The following is a 16,714-nucleotide window of genomic DNA, read 5'->3' on the forward strand; positions in this document are numbered from 1 at the left end:
AAAATCAATTTGTCATCTTCCTTCAGTATGCAGGAGGGGAACTGAAGAAGCTGGGTGTTATCACAGGCCAGTAACTCAACAAAGGAATAAAATAATGGGCTCTTCCTGTGCCCCAAGTTTTTTCTGTTCTGTCACAGGGAGATGTTATAGAACCTTTCATTTTTAGCCTGGAGAGGGTGGATTCTTATCTCTAAATTGCTCTATTGGTTTAAGGTTATGCTAGCTACTTTAACATTTTATGACATTTTATAACATATTATAACTGTGGTTGAAACTGTTCTGAGTTCGATTTTTTTTTTTTAAGTCATCCAAATGACCAGCTTCTACCCCATGAATTGGATTAGTTTGCATATGTTGGGTCTATTTGTTAGGATGGCTCTAAACACCAAATCAACTGCGTTTGATCAGTAGCAGGATTCGGGGAAGGAGTTCTGTTCCACCCATTCCTTAAGGCTCCAGGCTGATGGAAGCTCTGCCATCCTCAGTGCATGGCTTCCAAGACCAGTCACCCTAGCTGTTTACACTCAGGAGATTGACAGTAATGAAAGACAGTGGCGAATTGCCCAGGAACATTAAAAGAGCATTTGTTGGAAGCCACAGTCCATTGGCCAGAACCAACCAGTCACATGGCTTTACTCGACCACAAGGGAGTCTGGGAAATGGAGGCTAGTGTGTCCAGAGGAGAGGGAAATGAGTTGGTGCTCAGCTAGCTGGAGTCCCATGGGGAGACACTAGGGGCTATAGTTGTGCCCAGCAGGTGACTGAGGACCACACAATCCAGAGTGGCTGGTGCTTGGGCCAGTGGTATCTAAATTTGTAACTGCTGAGTTGTCCCTCTGTTGGACAATTAAAATACATTCAATGGGACAATTTTAAATGGTAGAAAACCCCACACCAAACAGAAAACAAGAACAATGTGTATTTTAGAATTTTCCCCAACATTTTAACAATCTTTCATGACTTTTTTTTAAGATTTTATTTATTTATTCATGAGAGACACACACACACACACACACAGAGAGAGAGAGAGAGAGAGAGAGAGAGACAGGCAGAGGGAGCAGCAGGCTCCATGCAGGGAGCCCGACGTGGGACTCGATCCCGGGTCTCCAGGATCGCACCCTGGGCTGCAGGCGGCGCTAAACCGCTGAGTCACCTGGGCTGCCCATGACTTTGTTTTTGAGTGCTTTATACCTGTATAATTTTAGAAATGCTTGTCTGGCTCACCTTGTGGTTTTGCTCATTAGCTGTTTGTCTCCCAAACTGTTTCCTTGGACTCTGAGGGAAACCTATCTAGTTCTGTCCCAGCCTTCTCCATATTCTGAAATATTCCTCCAAGACTAGAGTAATGCATTAGCATTTCTGACTCTGAACAAAAATGCTGCCCTGGTCCTCTTTCTTGAAAGTCAGTGTCCCTGGTCCTCATAGTGGTAGGCTCTGAGCTTAGACCCCAGCACTGCCCCCTTCAGTAGTGAGTCCTTTGCAAATGTACCAATAGCCTCATGCCTCATCATCCCATTTACACATGAAACTAGCAATCCCCACCTCACAGGACAGTGGCAAGTTGCGGGGGAGCAGGTGTCTGATGTACAATAAGCATGAAAACTGCTATTGTTAACTCCAGAATCAATGAACCACCCACTGGAGTTCAGCTATGTCAGGCTCTGTGGGTAAAATTGACACTTATGGATAAGAATCTAAACACTGAAGCTCAGAACAAAGACGTGGTCAGAGGGTGCTCTCCCATTGGCCCAACTCAGAGGTGTCTCCCAAAGTTCTCTCTTGAAACAAAACTTGCGCTCTCAAGCCCTCACTGCGCTGTGACTCAGTTTCCCTGATAAAAGGGGGATACAATGACAGTTCTAAACTTGTTTGCAAAACACACCGAGCACCTTGAAATAAAGGTGGTATTTAGTGGGAGTTCAAAGAGTTACGTGATTATTTTATTGCTCCTTTTATTCCTGAGATTTTTCTGTTTGCTTGGCTTACAAACCCAAGCCAGGGCCATAAAATCACTTTTATGCAAGCGCCTTTCACACACATCATGTACCAACTGCACATTTCAGTCAATGCATAAAGTGCTCAGGAGGATGAGGGTGGAGACAAGCAGAACAAGAATACCAGCCGTCTCTGCCTAATTGAGGCCATTACTATACACTGCCACTGAAACTGTGCCACGGTCGATTTTTTTTAGCTGTCCAAATGACCCATGAATTGGATTAGCTTGCACACGTTGGATCTGTTAGGATGGCTCCAAACACCAAATCAATTGTGTTTTTCAACCTATTGTTCTTTCTTGTGGGGTCAGTCTATGACTCACCACATTCTTTCCAGAGGCCCCATGACCCCAACCCAGAAGATGAAAGAAGCTTCAGACTGGTGTAACTGACCCAGGGTGGGAATCCCTCTTACAATGCCTTGGGCATGCGGTGGCATAGACTTTGTAGGCAAATATGGGGCCCACCCTCCCTGTTTTGGGAGGCATCTCATTGTGTGGTTGGGTGGATCTGGTCATAAAATGGTCTTAAAGGTGAACAGATGTGTTGGCTATGCTCAAGTGAGGAGTCCCAGGGAACACTGGTTTCCCACGTTGGCCACAGAAGCTGGTAGCCTGAGAGGTTCAGAATGCTCTGGTGGTCCCGAGCCTCTCTGAGCTCCTGAGCAGAAAGAGGTGCGACACAGGACCCAAGAGTTATTTCTGTTTGGGTTCTTCCTCTACTCAGTTTTACAAACCAGGGAGAGTGGCTGCCCCTTTAGTTGAGTCAAAGTTTAGGATTGATTTACAGGGATTGGCTCTTCAAGGACGGCATTTTTGCAGCTGTTCTTCTGTGCCTTTCACTTTTGGTCAAGGTAAGGAACTATAGGCCGCCATATTGCACAAGAACAGGGAAGACTCTTCGGCATCTGTCTACATCAGCAGGAGCTTAAAGTGAATGATCTATTCCTCAAATTCACTGAGTCAATCATTTATTCAATTGCCATTCAATAAACCCCTACTGTGTAAACAGCCCTTCCTAAGACAAGGGAATTCAGATCCTTACGCTTGAGACACTTATATACTCTTTAGGGAGATGGGAAATTTTACCTGGACAGGCTCACTGTACACCTCACCCTAGGAAATCCCATCTTACGATACCAGAGCAGTGGTCTTTGGTGACTCTATTCTATTTCCCTCCGTTGGTCTCTCCATCTCTGTCTCTCTGCTTTCTTTCTTACACATACACACACACACACACACACACACACACACACACACACCAGAAAACAACTTCTTTTTACCTGGCAGCCACCTTGCCCCATGGACCATGGGGAATGAGAGCAAAATGTGAGCAAGTCTGAGGGTGCCAGGCAAACAACCTGATTCTGTGGGAGATCTAAGTCAGGGACAGCTGGTTCTGGAGTCAAACAGTGGTGACCAAACCTTGGGCTTGGTGGTTGGATGCTTTGTAGAGAGCCCATGATAAATGCTCTGTAAATTTTTATTGAATAAATGAATAAGTGAATGAGTGCATGAATGTGGAATCTACCTCTGTCTATACATGGTCCCAAAACATTACTCATCTTCATTTTCATTCTTCTGTGCTGAATGCTCTAGTCTAGATGGTTCAGAGAAAGGGATTTTAAAAAACAAACAATTCCAGAGATAGTTCTTTCCATCTGCCCTGCGTATACCCTTAGACCTTTTTCTTCAATGAGATTTTACATAGCAGAGAATTCTAGAACCAAGGTCTTGTGGGATTCGTGCTCTTTTAATCTCTCAGCAAAGATAGAAAAATTTATTATTATTAGCACTTAAATTGATAGGTGTCCACAAAAAAACAGTGGTGAGTGCACTTATGTCTAGTTAGTTCCTTTTACTGTGAACCCGGAGCACTTGGGAAAAAATTTATATTCATACCGTCCAAGTAAGGCAAGCTGATGTCAAGAATTACTATCCAATTTAACAGATGGAAAATCTAAGGCTTTCATTCATGGAGCAAGTCAGAAACACAGAGCTCAGGAGAGAAGCCATCTCTCTTTGTCCACACCAGGAGATGAGTCCACTGTCACATGCTCTTGGGATATGCCTCCTGAAGTCAGCGCTCCTGGTCAGTGCTCCTGCAGGAAGTGTATGGAGGGGTTGGGTCCAAAGGCTTTCATATCTTTGTCCATGTCTTTCTAAGTGTCTGGGAGGGGAGGAGGGTGGCTCTCTCTTCAGTGGGGCCTCCACAGTATCATGCCACCACTGTCCAAAGTGTCTTGATCATCCATGATTATCACACAATCTTTGTCCTTGCTGTCATCCTCTGGGGCCACCACATCATACCCCCAGTGAGGGCCATATCTAGGACACTCTTCCTCTCTGGGTGTCCTGGGCAGGCTTAGTGCCAATCATAGTTCAACCACTCACTTTCCTCCTGCCCTTTCTTGGTCATACAGGTGGCTACGTCTTGGTCACTCAGAATCGTCTCACTTCAAAAATTCTGGACTCAGAGGACTCCCTCTCTGACTACAGACTTCCATCACTGCCACCACTTGCCAGAAACTCTTTCTGACCTTGTTCACCTCACTCTCCACTCTAGATGATGTTCAGTCCATTTAATAGTGCTCCTTGAACACATGGAACGCCTTCCCACATCTCCTGATTCTTTGCTGAACATCATCCTGCCTTGGCTCTAATTGTTCCAAAACATATCTGCAACCAGTCATATTTCCTGAGCTTCAAACCCTGATGTCCAACTGCCCACCGGGACACTCAGTTCCACCAGGACATCTCATGAGCACTGAAAACTCAACACATTGAGACTGAATTCATCATTCCCTCTCCAAAAATTTTTTTTGTAGGATTTCTCTATTTCTTTATTTGAGAGAGAAAGAAAGAGAGCAAGTGGAGGGGAGCAGAAAGAGAGGGGAGAGAGAGAATCTCAAGTAAACTCTGCTGAGTGTAGAACACGATGCGGGGCTTGAACTCATGATCTTGAGATCATGCATGACCAGAGCAGAAATCAGAAGTCAGTCACTCAATCTACTGAGCCACCCAGGCACCCCCCATACTTGCTCTTCTTCCATGTTCCCTTTCTCACCGTGATGGTACTGCCATCAGGATGCCCAGCCTGGGCATCAACCTTGGTCAGCTTGTCTCTCTCATTCCTACGTCCAATCAGCTGTCCAGGGACATCTCAGTTTGCCCATTTTTGTCCCCCCCACTGTCTTCTGTGGTTTTTCAGGGTCCAGGCCACTGGTCTCCCTCACTGGGATCATGTCAACCTCCCCCCCGCCCCCCAAGCTCGCCTCATTCTCTAGGCTTTTCCCTTCTAACTCCACATTCAAACTGCGGCAAGAGAGATGCTTCTAAAACATAGATCATTCTCCTGCTCAAACCATGCAGATGCTCCCTGGCGGCCTCAGGATAAAATTCACATGTTGCTGGTCCCCGTCCTCCTCCCGCTCCCTCTGCAGTCCGGCCTCTCCCTGGACTCTGGTCTCACCAAACTACTTCCTGTCCCTTCTGTGCTTTTGGCTTTGCTTCCTGGAAACTCTGTACATGCTGTTCCCTCTGCCTGAAATGTGACCCCCTTCCCCATCTCACCCTCATCCACTCTGGCTTGGCTAACCCCTTACTCTCGGAGTGTCTCAGCCCAAAAGTCACCTTCCCCAGAAAGTCTTTCCTGACTGTCAGGCCTTGGGCAGATTCCCCATCTGAGTTTCCCCAGCACTGTGTCACCCACAACCGTCACCGCAGCATTGCCATCTAGCTGACAGCCAACATGTACTAAGCACTTGCTCTGTGTTAGGCTGCTTTTCAAGGTTTTATATGAATGATTATGTTCAATTGTCACTATAACCCTATGAAAAAGATGCTGTTATTATCCCATTTTGCAGATGAGGAAATGGAGTCAAGAGTGGCCACACACATATACTTTGTAAGGGGCAGGAACAGAAATCGAGGCAGTTGGACTCATGATGATGCTATGCTGTAGGGATGCTCAAGTCTGGCTGCACATTCGAATCAGCCTGCAAAAAACACACTTGCTCGTGCCCTGTCCTAAGAGGTTCCTTTGGTGGCATGGGTGGCGGGTTGTTGGGCAGTTGGCAGGAGTCTGTCATGCTGCAAGTCTCCAGGGGTCAGTCTGACGCGCAGAACCGAGATGGCAGCCACCTGTTTTGTTGTCTCGGGTCTGCCATGAGCTCAGCAAGGACAGGGAACATTATCTCTGACTCGCCAGTTCCCTGCACTTCCTAGAATAGCCCTCGGCCCACAGTCAACCCTTCAAGAAGTGAAGTAAATAAATGGCTTTTACTCTGGGCTGTCTGGACTTCTGGGATGCTAGAAAGAGCCAGATAATCTGGCCCACTGGGCCCATAGGTCCACAGCTGCTGTCCTTGGCCCCTCTTGTGACTTGACTCCTTCCCAGGAGTTGTGGAAGTTTTTTCCTGACCTGTGAGCCCTCTCCCTTCCCTGCCACACTCCTGGCAGATGGCCTGGCCCCCGTGCTCCTGACACCACCATCACACTCTCAAGATCTCCTGGCTGGCGTCCCCCCTGCCCCTGTTGCTCCCAAAGGTCTGTGATCTTCACTCTTTGATCCTTTCCCTTCAAGGGGACAGAAGGCAGAAGCCTTGGGCTCCCCTCCCCAGCCTGAGTCCCCGAGATGACATAGTCCCAATTCCCAGCTGGCACCCTCCATCACTTGCTGTCTTGGAAACCTGTGCGCTCTCTCCTTTCTGACTTCCCAGCCATCACCTGACACCGAATGCATCTGCCTTCCAGGCCCCTCGATCATGGTCTGGGCCACCCTGGTGGCCTCCCAGCTGACCCGCTTGTTCTCATCTTTCAGCCTTGCCTCCCTCACCATGTCCACTTTGGTGATTCCATACCCTTCTCCAACGTTCCAGTGAGCAAGGTAGATGGAGTGGAGCATGCGAGCTTTCTCACAGATGAGGCCTCAACTTCACTTTAAAACATCATCTCTTTTCTTCTCGCCTCTCTGCTCCAGTTAGATCTCTTCCCTAAAAATGTCCTGCCATTCTTCTGTCTCTCCCATTTTTTCCCTGTCAAAGCCTCATCCAGCCTCAGAGCTCAGCTCAATGCAGCTCCATGAGCTCCAGGACCAGCCTAGCAATAAAGGGGGGGGGGGGGGCTCCTCTCTTTGAATTTGTTCTGCAGCATAGCAGTGTGTCCTGCTCTTCCAAGACTTGCCAAAGATTTTCTCACCTCCTTAATGGACTATAAGCCCTTTGAGGGCAGGATCTGGCTTTTATCATGCAAGCACCTTATGCTAGCTTTGCACAGAGAGAAGGGTCCATTCTGCATGGTGGTCCCAGAAGAACACCATATCTCTAAAGCTCCTCTTCATCCCTCAGAGTCACCCCGCTGTCAGCGGTGCCTGGAAGCTGTCTGTGCAAAGCAGAATTTTGTCCCTATGTCTTCCCGATTCCCAGGCAAGCTGGCTGTGAAAGCATTCATGGATGCTGGGACCTCGCTGCAAGAAGCTGAGGCTACTGCTGCTCATCTCCAGGGCAGGGAATGGGCAGCCTCTCCTCCAGGTGAGGTCACTCTAGGGCCCAGTGGGGTGATTTGGGTCAGGGACCACGGCACTGGCCAATGGCCCCTTTCAGCCTGGGCCTCCTGGACACCCTTACTTTCTTCCAGCACGAGAGCCTGGGTTCCGCTCCTTCCTCCCGAAGGGACTTGAAGAAGAAATCACACAGGGGAAGGCCTCAGCTGTGGGAGGCTGGAGCAGCAAAGCCAATAAACCCAGCTTTATTTGTAATGTGCCTGTGCTTGTTATTTTGTTAGCCTCTACTCTGCTTCTTTGGAGCAATGAAACAAGGAAAAGAAAAGAAAAAAAGAAAGAGCCCCGCTCTAAGTATGCATGAACTTTATGGCCTCACTCTGCTCTCTGTCCTCCTCCTTCCCACCAGGGTTGCCTGTGAATTCTTCTCCCAGACTTTGTGTTTTCCATCCTAACTTTTATGACATTTCCCTCGATTAATGGCTAACACATTCATTTTCTCCCCTCCACCCTCATTATCAAAGAGCGCTTGAATAACTATTAACTCTCTGGTTAACAGAAACATGTTAATCATCTACAAGCCCTTGGGCAGGAAAATGATTCTTTGTAACCTTCTCCCAAAGGCGGGAGAGCCCTTGTCCCCTGGGAGCTGACCTTCAGACCAACCCAGGTCTAGAGGTTGGCAGAACCCAGACTGCGATGGTGTTACTAGGGCTGTTAGCCAAGGTCACAAGGCCCAGAGTGGGAGTGACGCTGGTGCTCTGCTGTCCAGGCCGTCAGGGTGCTTTCAATCCAGCCACCCTTGCTCCAGGACCCTATAAAGAGACCAGGCTGCACCTCTTTAAAAAAAAAAAAAAAACTGTTTTGCAAGCCAGGACTAATCTATTGCACATTCCTTGTTGCTGGGAGACCCAGAGTGGCTGTACAGGCTGTTCCTTCTTGGAGCCATAGTTCAAAAGTGCTCCTGACCCAAACACACACGTGTTGTAACCCTGCCCTCCCTTGTGTGGGGTTGAGACAGCCGCTAGGAAGCACCTCCCCGCCGCAGCTCGGGTCCCCAGGATCCGCCAGCCAGACCCACTGGCTGGGGGTGGGGGTGGGGGTGGGGGTGGGGGTGACCTCCTTCTGAAATTAGGTGGGTGGCGCCCTTCCCGGGCTGGGGTAGGCAGGAACTGGAGGAGAGGAGGAGGAAGAAGGATGTGGGGAGGCCCACCCCCACCCCACGGGCTGAAGCAGCTGAGCCCAGCTTAACATCTGGAGCGTGCCCCGCGTGCCCAAGGGTTAGAGAGCCACCTTGGAGAAAACGCTCCCTTCATTCACAAAGCCGATCTGCTGCAGAGAGGGGAGGCCAGGGGAAAGGAGGGCCATGCTCCAAGTTCTCGCCGGCTTGGCTGCTCTCCCTCTCCTCGGCACCCCACCCCCTCTTCTTAAATCAGGGCGAGGGAGAGGCCGAGCTGCAGCGAGAGGACACGGGCCGGGCCAGACTTATTAGGAAAGATGTAGCGGGGTCTTGGCAAGCTCCCAGGGGCTCCCGGGGGCTCCCAGGGGCTCCCAGCGGCGCCCCCCGGCGCCCAGCCCCGTCTGCTTAGTCAGGCGCTGCGCTCCCGGCCCTGCGCGGCCTGTGCTGGGCCCCGCCCCGCCGCCCCCCGGCCCCCGCCCCCCGGCCCCCGGCCCCCGCCCGCGCCGCGCCGCTACGCATCCAAGCATTTCCACATTAGGCAGCCCCGGCGCTCGCTCCGCGGCCTGGCAGTGACCTCGGGTGACCTCGGCGGCCGGCTCCCGGCCAAGCCGCCCCCACAGGTGCACTGGCTGTTTTCTGGGTCACCCTTGTGATCCGGTGTCCAGGCACTTGGCAAAATGTAGCAAACGTTCCTGGGCGCTCGGTTTCGCCTCTACGCTCTTTGCACAGCCGCCCGGGAACGTGGGAGAGGAGCTCGCTGCTCGCAGGCCGCACCAGTGACAGCGCCCGGCCCAGGCTCGCCCTCCCGGAAAACACGCGTGACTTCAACTCCCTCTCAGCCCCAGCTCCCTCCTTTGAAGCTGCCCTGACTTCCCTTGTGGACCCAAAACTCGCAGCAGAAGCTCGTATTCCTTACACACACACCCACGCGCAGGGGGCGCAGCCACAGAAGGTACCACCAGCCGCCAGTGGCGCGGGCGCCGACAAAGGGCTGCTCCAAACCGGGAGGGGCTGTAAGTTACATTAGGCCAGAGCATTGGGGCTTACCTAATAAAGAAGGTAGAGGCCACCTGGGGGCTGAGTGGTTGAGCGTCTGCCTTCAGCTCAGGGCGTCATCCCGGGATCCTGGGATCGAGTCCCACATCCGGCTCCCTGCATGGGGCCTGCTTCTTCCTCTGCCTGTGTCTCTGCCTCTCTCTCTCTCTCTCTCTCTCTCATGAATAAAAAATAAACTCTTTTTTTTTAAGGTAGAATATGACACGTGTGGAAACAATTTCTATAAAGTGGTTAGATAAAATGTTATTAAAATTCACATACCCATTTCTTTTTAGTGTTTAAGGTAACTACTATAAATTGTCACGTGTGGCTTGTGCTGTGTTGCAGTGAGACAGCGAGGCTCTAGACTGTCCCTTCTACAAACTGCTCTGTCTGTGCTTCCTAGTCCTGCACTTTCCTGACTGCAGGGTGGCTCCAGGCTCAGTATCTCCTCCTACCTTCCTGTCCTCCTCCTTCCTGCCTTCCTCCTGGCAGAACTTCTAAGTCACGCTTTAGGATCCAGACCCAGGGATCCCTGGGTGGTGCAGCGGTTTAGCGCCTGCCTTTGGCCCAGGGCGCGATCCTGGAGACCCGGGATCGAATCCCATATCGGGCTCCTGGTGCATGGAGCCTGCTTCTCCCTCTGCCTATGTCTCTGCCTCTCTCTCTCTCTCTGTGTGACTATTATAAATAAATAAAAATTAAAAAAAAAAAAAAAAGGATCCAGACCCAGAGTCTTATATCCCTGCAGACTCTCACCTCCTTGAGCGCAGTCTCCGTGCCCAGGGTCCCAGGCAGACAGCACATGTACTCAACCAAACGCGGGTGAACAGCCCTAAGGGATCACACAGTTGGAACCTGGTTTTATTTATTTCACTATTGCAAGAGACACACAATGATTAGCTTAAGTCATGATGATTTGACTGCAATTATCAGCACTTGAAAGAAAGTGCTCACCAAGTCTGGGCTTCAGACCTACTTGGTACTAGTCAAAAGAAGCTTCACAATTCTTATTTTATTAAGAGCACTAGGATTTTATTTATATATTTATTTTTTAGAAAGACTTTGTTTATTTATTTACAAGAGACTCACAGAGAGAGGCAGAGACACAGGCAGAGGGAGAAGCAGGCTCCCTGCAGGCAGCCGGATGTGGGACTCCATCCCAGGACCTGGGATCATGACCTGAGCCCATGGCAGACAGTCAACCACAGAGCCACCTGGGCATCCTGAGCACTAGGACTTTAAATCAAATAAAATGTCATGTGATCACAATTTCTTTTTTCTATATGAAACATTCACAGGAAGTCAAAATGTTGTAAGGTAGAAATATCACCGTGTGAGACTATTGTGTGACACAGTACATGTGTCCCTTGTGGCTGGCTATTTGAACTTGATATGTGGCTAGCCCAAATTCAGATGTGACATAAATATAACATGCCCTTGGATTTAAACAAAAAAAAAAAGGAATAAAAAAAGGATAAAAATATCTCACAAATGATTTTTAAATATTTATATTAAATATTTTTATGTTTTGTCGATAGAGTTACATCATTTCAAATTAGTCTTGTTCCTTTTTTTAAAAATATATTTATTTATTTATTTATTTACTTACTTACTTATTCACGAGAGAGGCAGAGACACAGGTAGAGGGAGAAGCAGGCTCCTTGCATGGAGCCCAATGCGGGACTCGATCCCAGGACCCCGTGATCAAGGCCTGAGCCAAAGGCAGATGTTCAACTACTGAGCCACCCAGGTGTCCCTGGCTTGTTCCTTTTTTTTTTTTTTTTTTTTTAACATAGGTACCAGAAAATTTAAAATGACTTCTGTGGCTTACATTATATTACTGTGGGACAGTGCTGCTTTAAGGGAATTATGCATTATTTATTTTGAGATATTTACAGGTAGAGGTGAGCATCTCAGTCAGGTTTATCACAGCTTACAAGCCTGGGAACTTCGACGCTGAGTCTTCCAGCCATGTAACAAAACATACATCCAGTTCTGTAAGTTTGAATTCTGGTACCTGCAGCCAGATGTTGCCTGGAGGACCCACCTTGACTTCCCATTTCCAGAAACAGCCCCGCTGTACCTCTGGGAAACTCCCAGGTTGTGCAGAGACTTGTCGGGTAGTAATTACAGGTGTGCAAAGACCCTCCTGCTTCATACACTTAGTCATAATGATTTACCTTTACCAGGCACCAAAGGTGTGCTGGGAGATTAGCTGAGCAGAGGGAAGATGTGGCAGGCAGATCACCTTGAAGTTGACCTATCAGACAGATTTCATAGCACCTGCCTGTTCTAGCCTGGGGGGCTGTGATTTATTCTTTGGGAAATTGCAAATTCTGCCTGTAGGCCACAACCCAAATCCTCGCTATGCTCTCCCAGGTTCTGAAAGACAGGATGGAGGCATCTGTAGAGCAGGAGAATTCTTTTCCAGGGAGTTTCCCACCTGAATTAGCTTTTATGACACCTTCAAGCAGTCTCTAAGATTTTGGCCTTTTAACACACGCACACGCACATACGCACACATACCTATATAAACATTCAAATCCACATCAGAATGTACTTGTTGTTTGGCCCCCTGGAGATGGGTGCTGAGTCATCTGCTCCCCTTCCCAAGCCCTCCAGAGCGGGGGACCCCTGGATTGAAGGCAGTAAGAGGAATCCTGGAGAATCAGGTGTTCCTGCCCATTTGCATGACCTGGCCACCGGGCCTGTCCGCCCCACACGCTGAATGCTGCCGGGAAGAAGAGAAGCAACATTCATTAAAGGGGAGGAAAAATCGGGCCCTTTTCATTAAGGTCAGAAGATTTTTGAGGTTGGATCAGCTGGCCAGGTGCATGACCAATTTTCTTGGCTCCTTGGAAGCAGCAAAGTGAAAAATAATGGAGCCCTTAGTCTTATAAGTAAAAACTCATTTATCTTGGAAACTTTTTAAAAAAGTGCTAGCGATGGAAATTTTCCGAGGAGATGAATTTCTTCGCGCCTGAGTGTCTTGAATGCCTGCTGGATTAGTCTCCCTGCTAAGCTACTCACACTTGCAAATCTGTGCTTTTCAAGGTGAGGAGCTGCAAGTAAAAAGAGCCGTAAGATGTATTTCTGGGAGGGCCAAAAACAGGAAGCAAATTGGAACCAGGCATGTGGGACAAGGATTCTGGGTTCAGGGAGGAAGTTTGCTTATTTGGACAGAGGGTTAGTGTCCCGTCCCACCCACTGCTAGGAGCTTGACACTTTGTTAACATCTCCTGGAAACCAAGGTTCTCTTTGGGACTGGGTGGGAGTGTGCTATTTTTTTTCAGTTTAAGTTGTTTTTATATGGTTACCCTCACTACTCCTTTCTGTTTGGGGATATTTTCTTATTTAAAAAGCCCAGAACATCTTGATTTTTGAAAAGGCGCATTCAGCCACATAAGGTGCCAAGAGCATAAACAAGGTGGCCTTAATATTTCATGTGTCAACAGCCAGTCTTCCCAGTATACATAGACGAGTTTGAGAGCAAGGAAGGAAGGGGAAAGCTCAGTCCTTGCCCCCTAGGTGTTTAAACACCTTCAGTCCCCTCCTCTGACCTTTACTGGCTTTCACTTCTGTGGTTTTGAAGGCAGAGGACACAGGTTGTAGAGGAAAGAGGACAGTGGGTGTGCAGGTTGTGGAGGGAGCACTCAGGGTGCACTTGGGGAGGAGAAAGGAATGGGGGGGTGGGGAGTCATCTGTGGGGGCAGACAGGTCCAGTGACCTGGAGGTCACAGAGGTCACAGAGCCGTGTTGGTCTATCTCATAGGAGGGGTACTGGAAGACATTCTAGGAAGTTCTTCATCGCCTCTGACAGTCATTGACAGTTTCACTGTCCAGAGAAATCCAAAAGGTGCTCACACAGTCTACACGGGAAACTATTTTGCTGGCTCAACCTTGAGAGCCACCTTGGAGTGCTTACTTGTCTCCATTTCCCAGGCTCACCTGGTCACCAAACCTGGCTATCCTTCCCTAAGCTGGCTATCTTTTCTCCCTTCCCGTCCCCATAGCCCTTCCCTGGGTCCCAGAGTACATGTCAAGGGGGAAGGGACACCTGTAGGAGCCAGCTCTAGTCAATACTCATGGCCACTGGCCCAGAAGGTTGTGCTTATCAATATTCTCCAGCCTCTCAGGCCCCAGATGCCTGGGTCAGGAGCAGATTCTCCAGGAAACCTGGCAATGTGGAGTCCACAGACATCCTCTACCTCTCATTTTGCAGTCATGGAGGCTGAGACTCACCTAGGTTAAGTGACTTGTCTGGAGTTGTTTAGCCAACTGGCAGTAGAGCCAGAGCCAGCACCCAGATTTCCTGACTCTGTGTACTGCCCTAAACTTACCCATGGGGGATGTTCTCCTAGGCCAATCTCTTCACTGTCAGTGGAAAGACGTCACCTTGAGTAACAGGTGTGGTTTTGTAGCGAACTTATACAGACACACTTGAGCATGAGAGGAGTCACTGGGTGTTCCCTGGCCTGCATGGACTGCATGTCACCATGTTTCCTGGAAACTCTGCTTCTGGTCTGGGTAGCCATGCATGCTGAGAGCAGAGGAGATTGCTTGGTGGAGTCTTCTGGACCAGGAGTCATGCAGTATTGCACAGAGCCAGCTGCTGCAGGCTGGCCAGAACCAACTGTCAACTATTCAGGCATCCTATGAGTCCCTTAACTGTTGATAGCATGAAAGTGGCCCCAGTAAGAGTATTTGCACCACAGAAATTGGTAAATCTACAAACCAGGGATTCATTTTCCCTCACCAATTAGCTGGTTCAGCAGCTCACCACTGATTTGGAGGTAGGACCCTGCTCAGGGCGGGGAGCTACTCTCAGGCAAGATTTTTAGTGCCAATTAAAACAATGGAAGGTGGCTCTATTGTGTACAAGGAGTCCATCTCATCTGAAGAGCTAGTGTCTATCCTGTGGGACATAAATATTCCTGATGCGTCCTGTACCAGACTGGAACTCTAGAATAGTAGAGCTATCCGACCTGATGAATGACAGTGAGGCTTGGGTGGGACTCTGACAGCCGGCTCAGGACAGCTTACCCAGGGTCACCTACTAGCTGGTGTGCTGGATGTGCCACTCTGCCCGGGACACAGCAAATGCTATCAATCCATCGCTGGCCCACACCTGACTGTGCTCTCTGCTGCTTACTGGGGCCACTGCCCAAGTGCAGGGCCCTGTGCCATCTCCCCTAAGATGTCCCCTTTCCTGCATTCTTGCCCACTTCTAGTTACCCTCAGCACAGCAGAAAAAGTGATGAGGGCAAGAGGAGGAGGAGGAGGAGGAGGGGGAGGAGGAGAAGGGGAAGAAGAGGCAGAGGAGAAGAGGAAGAGGAGGAGAAGAAGAAAGAGGAGGAGAAGAAGGAGGAGAGGAAGGAGGAGTAGGAGAAGAAGAGGAAGAGAAAGAGGAGGAAGAGGAGGAAGAGAGGGGATGAGGAGGTGGAGGAGGGGGAAGGGGAGGGGGAGGGGAAAAGAGGAAGAAGAGAAGGAGGAGGGCAAAAAGGAGAAGGAAAATTTATTATGTCATCCCTCTCTGGGCCTCATCAAAACCCTTCAATAGCTTCCCATTGTACTTAGAGCAAAGCTGTGCATGACCTGGCCCCTGCCCCCTTCTCCAGCCCCTCTTGCTCCATGCTCCTGCATGCTCACATCACTCTTGCCACACTGGTCTTCTTTCAGTTTCTTAAACACTGGCCAATCTTTATGCTGCCTCAGGACCTTTGCATACACTCTTCCTGCTTCCGGGACTATTTCCTGAGTCAACCCATGGCTCCTCTATTTCCTTTAGGTCTCAACTTGGGTGCATTCTTCTTAGAAGGAGAGTTCTTGTTCACCTGATGGAACCTCTGAAGGGCTAGCAAGAGGCTTTGCACACAGAACTGGAGAGAACCAAACAGTGTGGGATTTCTGGGTGAAAGGAACCATCTGAGTTCAAAATGTTCCCGTCAAATTTGCAAACGTAAACCTTACAGCAATACTGCTTGAAAATTCTTGCTTGCTGACTATGCAGTTCTGTGTCCATTTGGGCAGAAACCTAGGAAGGAGGCCAGTGAAGAGGGGGTGTGTAGGACGATGGGGGTGCAGGAGCCCTGCTCAAGCCATGCACACTCCCAGACGCTCCAGTCTTGTCCTAAAGCTCCAACCAGCCTCTGGTTTGTTATTGGAACTAGCACTGATGATTCACGTTAGACAGATCCGAAGCATAACTCACAATTTGTTTTTCTTGAAATGGTCCTGAGAGGTGCTTTCCAAGAAACAAGAAAAAAAAAATGAACTTGAAGTGATGACTTTGAGTCTGCTGAGGGGCAGTCAGTGGTTCATTCCTAACTGCAGAGCCTTTCCTTGCTGCCCAGTATATGGGCAGTGAAGAAATGGGCCATAGTCTGGGGGGTAGAAGTGATTTGCAGTTGTTCTAGCAGGGTCTTCGGGGAGTACTTATTGGGCCCTAAGGGAGGGCTGGGGAAGGGGTGCGTTCCGTTTCCACAGCTGCCGTAACAAATGACCACACACCGTGTGGCTTAAAACAGTGGAAACACCTTCTCTGACAGTTCTGGAGCCCAGCAATCTGAAATCAGTGTTACAGAGCCACGCTCCTTGCATAAGCTCTAGGGGGGAATCTTTCCTTGTCTCTTTCAGCTTATAGAGGTGGCTGGAGATCTCCACATTCCTTGGCTTGTCGCTCCACCTGTCCAATCTCTGCCTTCACCGTCACATGGCATTTGTCCCTCTGTCCCAGTCTCTGTGTCCAAATCTCACTGCTTCATAAAGATCCCAGTCCCTGGGTTTAGGGCCCCACCCTACTCCAGCAGGAGCAGCTCATCTTAACTTGCTCACATCTGCAAAGACCCCATTGCCACATAAGATCTCATTCATAGGTAGTGGGGTAAGGACTTCCACCTCTCTGGGGGACACAGTTCAACCCATGCAGGAGGGGTCCTCTTGCTCCTCTGTGGGTAGTCATATCACATGCACATTTCACAAACATGCAGAGCTGGTGAGAAAG

The 16,714-nt window shown here is 49.3% G+C and overlaps 1 long non-coding RNA gene across 6 annotated transcripts in view; it reads left to right on the forward strand.

The window, feature by feature from the left end:
* The window catches only part of LOC144312107 (uncharacterized), a 38,229-nt gene extending 30,478 nt beyond the window's left edge, over positions 1 to 7,751 (forward strand). For 4 of the 6 annotated variants that reach the window (XR_013377545.1, XR_013377544.1, XR_013377547.1 and 1 more), the window contains 2 exons: positions 7,342 to 7,524; positions 7,597 to 7,751. This is a non-coding gene — a long non-coding RNA (uncharacterized LOC144312107). Of the gene's footprint in view, positions 1 to 3,944; positions 4,086 to 7,341; positions 7,525 to 7,596 lie in introns of all 6 variants that reach the window. The other 2 variants (XR_013377546.1, XR_013377543.1) reach the window with 2 other exon arrangements.
* Positions 7,752 to 16,714: the final 8,963 nt, after the last annotated feature.

This window comes from Canis aureus, chromosome 4 (assembly GCF_053574225.1).
Source record: "Canis aureus isolate CA01 chromosome 4, VMU_Caureus_v.1.0, whole genome shotgun sequence".
NCBI lineage: Eukaryota > Metazoa > Chordata > Mammalia > Carnivora > Canidae > Canis > Canis aureus.